Below are 5,963 nucleotides of genomic sequence, written 5' to 3'. Positions count from 1 at the left end.
AATCTCTATACTGTGACATAGAGGATTTCATATTTTTTTTCTGTTTTCCTCTTTTTCATATGAGCAGGAACAAGGATAAGAACATTCTTGTTGAAGTTGACCCTGAACCTGAAAGGACTCTGAAGAGGAAGCTAAGGGAAGCTAAAGCACAACTCTCTAGAGAAAATCTGACAGAAATTTTCGAAAAAGAAGGAGACATGGCCGAAAATAATAAAAATGCAAGGAAGATGCTTGGTGACTTTACTGCACCTAATTTCAATTTACATGGAAGAAGCATCTCAATCCCTGCCATTGGAGCAAACAATTTTGAGCTGAAACCTCAATTAGTTTCTCTAATGCAACAGAATTGCAAGTTTTATGGACTTCCATCCGAAGATCCCTTTCAGTTCTTAATTGAATTCTTGCAGATCTGTGATACTGTTAAGACCAATGGGGTTGATCCCGAGGTCTACAGGCTTATACTTTTCCCATTTGCTGTAAGAGACAGAGCTAGAATATGGTTGGACTCTCAACCTAAAGACAGCCTGAACTCTTGGGATAAGCTGATCATAGCTTTCTTAGCCAAGTTCTTTCCTCCTCAAAAGCTTAGCAAGCTTAGAGTAGATGTTCAAACCTTCAGACAGAAGGAAGGTGAATCCCTCTATGAAGCTTGGGAGAGATACAAGGAACTGACAAAAAAGTGTCCTTCTGACATGCTTTCAGAATGGACCATCCTGGATATATTCTATGATGGTCTGTCTGAATTATCAAAGATGTCATTGGACCATTCTGCAGGTGGATCCATTCACCTAAAGAAAACGCCTGCAGAAGCTCAAGAACTCATTGACATGGTTGCAAATAACCAGTTCATGTACACTTCTGAAAGGAATCCTGTGAGTAATGGGACACCTCAGAGGAAGGGAGTTCTTGAAATTGATATGTTGAATGCCATTTTGGCTCAGAACAAAATATTGACTCAGCAAGTCAATATGATCTCTCAGAGTCTGAATGAATTGAAGGAATCATCCAACAGTACTAAAGAGGGCTCTTCTGAAGAAGAATCTTATGATCCTGAGAACCCTGCAATAGTAGAGGTGAATTACATGGGTGAACCCTATGGAAACACCTATAATCCCTCATGGAGAAATCATCCAAATTTCTCATGGAAGGATCAACAAAAGCCTTAATAAGGCTTTAATAATGGTGGAAGAAACAGGTTTAGCAATAGCAAGCCTTTTTCATCATCCACTCAGCAACAGACAGAGAATTCTGAGCAGAATCCATCTAGCTTAGCAAATATAGTCTCTGATCTATCTAAGGCCACTTTAAGTTTCATGAATGAAACAAGGTCCTCCATTAGAAATTTGGAGGCACAAGTGGACCAGCTGAGTAAAAGAGTCACTGAAACTCCTCCTAGTACTCTCCCGAGCAATACAGAAGAAAACCCAAAGAGAGAGTGCAAGGCCATTAATTTGACCATCATGGCCGAACCTACAAGGGAGGGGGAGGACGTGAATCCTAGTAAGGAAGACCTCCTGGGACGTCTAGTGACCAATAAGGAGTTTTCCTTTGAGGAACCAAAGGAATCTGAGGCTCAATTAGAGACCACAGAGATTCTATTGAACCTCCTTCTGCCCTTCATGAGCTTTGATGAGTATTCTTCCTCTGAAAAGGATGAAGACATTACTGAAGAGCAAGTTGCTAAGTACCTTGGTGCAATCATGAAGCTGAATGCCAAATTATTTGGTAATAAGACTTGGGAAGATGAACCTCCCTTGCTCACTAATGAACTGAATGCATTGGATAGGCAGAAATTACCTCAAAAGAAACAAGATCCTGGTAAATTCCTAATTCCCTGCAAAATAGGCACCATGACCATTGAGAAGGCTCTGTATGACTTGGGGTCAGGAATAAACTTAATGCCACTCTCTGTAATGGAGAAACTTGGGATCTTTGAGGTACAAGCTGCCAGAATCTCATTAGAGATGGCAGACAATTTAAGAAAACAGGCTTATGGACAAGTAGAGGACGTGTTAGTAAAGGTTGAAGGCCTTTACATCCCTGCTGATTTTATAATCCTAGACACTGGGAAGGAAGAGGATGAATCCATCATCCTTGGAAGACCCCTCTTAGCCACAGGAAGAGCTGTGATTGATGTGGACAGAGGAGAGTTGGTCCTTCAACTGAATGAGGACAACCTTATGTTTAAAACTCAAGGATCTCCTTCTGTAACTATGGAGAGGAAGCATGAAAAGTTTCTCTCACTGCAGAGTCAACCAAAGCCTCCACAGTCAAACTCTAAGTTTGGTGTTGGGAGGCCACAACCAAACTCTAAGTTTGGTGTTGAACCCCCACATTCAAACTCTAAGTTTGGTGTTGGGAGGTTCCAACCTTGCTCTGATTCCCTGTGAGGCTCCATGAGAGCTCACTGTCAAGCTATTGACCTTAAAGAAGCGCTTGTTGGGAGGCAACCCAATGTTATTTAATTATATTTAATTTTATTTTTATTTTTATTTCGTGTTTTATTAGGTTGATGATCATGTGGAGTCACAAAAACTACTGAAAAATAAAAAACAGAATGAAAAACAGCATTAAAAATAGCACACCTTGGAGGAGGAGCAGTCTGGCATTTAAACGCCAGAAACAAGCATCTGTTTGGCGTTTAACGCCAGAAACAAGCATCTACCTGGCGTTAAACGCCAGAAATAGGCTACATTTGGGTGTTTAACGCCAGAAACAAGCAGCAGTCTGGCGTTAAACGCCAAGATTGCACAGCATGGGTGTTTTACACGCCTAATTGGAGCAGGGATGTTAAGTCCTTGACCCCACTTGATCTGTGGACCCCACAGGATCCCCTCAAGATCTGTGGACCCACAGGATCCCCTCAGGATCTGTGGACCCCACAGGATCCCCACATCTTCTTCTCTCCTCTTCAAACTTTTTCATAACTCTCTTCTCCAAATACCCTTCACCAATCACCTCAATCACTCTTTCCCATCACCTTTTCACTACTCACATCCATCCTTTCTTCCCCATAAACCCCACCTACCTTCAAAATTCAAACTATTTTTCCTCCCAAACCCAACCCTAATGGCCAAACCCTAAATTCCATCCCACCCCTATATAAACCTCTCATTCCTCCTTCATTTTCACACAACTCAACCCTTTCTTCTTCCCTTGGCTGAATACACACCTCTCCCCCTCTCCTCCATTCTTTTTCTTCTTCTCCTTCTTTCTTTCTTCTTTCGCTCAGGGACGAGCAAACATTTTAAGTTTGGTGTGGTAAAAGCATAGCTTTTTGTTTTTCCATAAACCTTTATGGCACCTAAGGCCAGAGAAACCTCTAGAAAGAGGAAAGGGAAGGCAATTGCTTCCACCTCTGAGTCATGGGAGATGGAGAGATTCATCTCAAAGGTCCATCAAGACCACTTCTATGAAGTTGTGGCTAAGAAGAAAGTGATCCCTGAGGTTCCTTTCAAGCTCAAAAAGAATGAGTATCCGGAGATCCGACATGAGATCCGAAGAAGAGGTTGGGAAGTTCTCACCAACCCCATTCAACAAGTCAGAATCTTAATGGTCTAAGAGTTCTATGCAAACGCATGGATCACTAGGAACCATGATCAAAGTGTGAACCCAAATCCAAAGCATTGACTCACCATGGTTCGGGGGAAATACTTAGACTTCAGTCCGGAAAATGTAAGGCTAACATTCAACTTGCCAATGATGGAAGAGAACGCACGCCCCTACACAAGAAGGGTCAACTTTGATCAAAGGTTGGACCAAGTCCTCATAGACATATGTGATGAAGGAGCTCAATGGAAAATTGACTCAAGAGGCAAGCCCGTTCAATTAAGAAGGCATGACCTCAAACCAGTGGCTAGGGGATGGCTAGAGTTCATTCAACGCTCAATAATTCCTACTAGTAACCGGTCTGAAGTTACTATAGACCGGGCCATTGGTATGCGAAATTGCTACTCAGGTTGTGAATTATTGTTCGAAATTGATTCCCTGGCAATGGCACCAAAAACGGATGCACAAGACCATGGTCTCAACATATCTTCACAACTTCGCATAACTAACCAGCAAGTGCACTGGGTCGTCCAAGTAATACCTTACGTGAGTAAGGGTCGAATCCCACGGAGATTGTTGGTACGAAGCAAGCTATGGTCACCTTGTAAATCTCAGTCAGGCGGATATAAAGTAGTGATGGAGTTTTCGAAATTAAATAATAAAAGAGGGATAGAAATACTTATGTAATTCATTGGTAGGAATTTCAGATAAGCGAATGGAGATGCTTTTCGTTCCTCTGAACCTCTGCTTTCCTGCTATCTTTATCCAGTCAGTCTTACTCCTTTCCATGGCTGGCTTTATGTGATACATCACCATTGTCAACGGCTACTTTCGGTCTTCTCTCGGGAAAATGATCCAAATGCCCTGTCACGGCACGGCTAATCGTCTGGAGGCATCACCCTTGTCAATGGCTTCATCTTATCCTCTCAGTGAAAATGATCAACGCACCCTGTCACGGCACGGCTATTCATCTGTCAGTTCTCGATCATGCTGGAATAGGATTTACTATCCTTTTGCGTCTGTCACTAACGCCCCGCAATCGCGAGTTTGGAGCTCGTCACAGTCATTCATTCATTGAATCCTACTCGGAATACCACAGACAAGGTTTAGACCTTCCGGATTCTCTTGAATGCCGCCATCATTCTAGCTTACACCACGAAGATTCTGGTTAGGAGATCTAAGAGATACTCATTCAGTCTAAGGTAGAACGGAAGTGGTTGTCAGGCACGCGTTCATAGGGAATGATGATGATTGTCACGTTCATCACATTCAGAGTGAAGTACGAATGAATATCTTAGAAGCAAAACAAGATGAATTGAATAGAAAACAGTAGTACTTTGCATTAATCTTTGAGGAACAGCAGAGCTCCACACCTTAATCTATGGAGTGTAGAAACTCTACCGTTAAAATTACATAAGTGAAAGTCCAGGCATGGCCGAGAGGCCAGCCCTCAAACGTGATCTAAGATAGCATACAACTGATCAAAGATACCTAATACAATAGTAAAAGGTCCTATTTATAATAAACTAGCTACTAGGGTTTACAGAAGTAAGTAATTGATGCATAAATCCACTTTCGGGGCCCACTTGGTGTGTGCTTGGGCTGAGCTTACATGCAGAGGCCATTTGTGGAGTTGAACGCCAGGTTTTGATCCATTTCTGGCGTTCAACTCTGGTTTTTGATCCCTTTCTGGCGCTGAACTCCAGAATTGGGCAGAGAGCTAGCGTTGAACGCCAGTTTACATCATCTAAACTAGGGCAAAGTATGGACTATTATAAATTGCTGGAAAGCCCTGGATGTCTACTTTCCAACGTAATTGGAAGCGCGCCATTTCGAGTTCTGTAGCTCCAGAAAATCCACTTTGAGTGCAGGGAGGTCAGAATCCAACAGCATCAGCAGTCCTTCTTCAACCTCTGAATCTGATTTTTGCTCAAGTCCCTCAATTTCAGCCAGAAAATACCTGAAATCATAGAAAAATACACAAACTCATAGTAAAGTCCAGAAATGTGAATTTAACATAAAAACTAATGAAAACATCCCTAAAAGTAACTAGATTCTACTAAAAACATACTAAAAACAATGTCAAAAAGCGTATAAATTATCCGCTCATCACAACACCAAACTTAAATTGTTGCTTGTCCCCAAGCAACTGAAAATCAAATAGGATAAAAAGAAGAGAATATACTATAAATTCCAAACTATCAATGAAACATAGCTTCAATCAAATGAGCGGGACTTATAGCTTTTTGCCTCTTAAATAGTTTTGGCATCTCACTTTATCCATTGAGGTTCAGAATGATTGGCATCTATAGGAACTCAGAGTTCAGATAGTGTTATTGATTCTCCTAGTTCAGTATGATGATTCTTGAACACAGCTTCTTTATGAGTCTTGGCCGTGGCCCTAAGCACTTTGT

The 5,963-nt window shown here is 41.8% G+C and overlaps 1 non-coding gene across 1 annotated transcript; it reads right to left on the bottom strand.

Moving 5' to 3' along the window:
• Positions 1-590: 590 nt before the first annotated feature.
• LOC148572124 (small nucleolar RNA R71) lies at positions 591-698 on the bottom strand. Its single transcript, XR_015909037.1, has one exon. It is a non-coding gene; the product is annotated as a small nucleolar RNA R71 (small nucleolar RNA).
• Between the last annotated feature and the right edge of the window lie 5,265 nt (positions 699-5,963).

Source organism: Arachis ipaensis, chromosome B3 (assembly GCF_059453495.1).
Source record: "Arachis ipaensis isolate K30076 ecotype BB chromosome B3, ASM5945349v1, whole genome shotgun sequence".
In the NCBI taxonomy this organism is placed as follows: domain Eukaryota; kingdom Viridiplantae; phylum Streptophyta; class Magnoliopsida; order Fabales; family Fabaceae; genus Arachis; species Arachis ipaensis.
The sequence above is the reverse complement of the archived record's forward strand: the minus strand, read 5'-3'. Positions and strand labels throughout refer to the sequence as shown.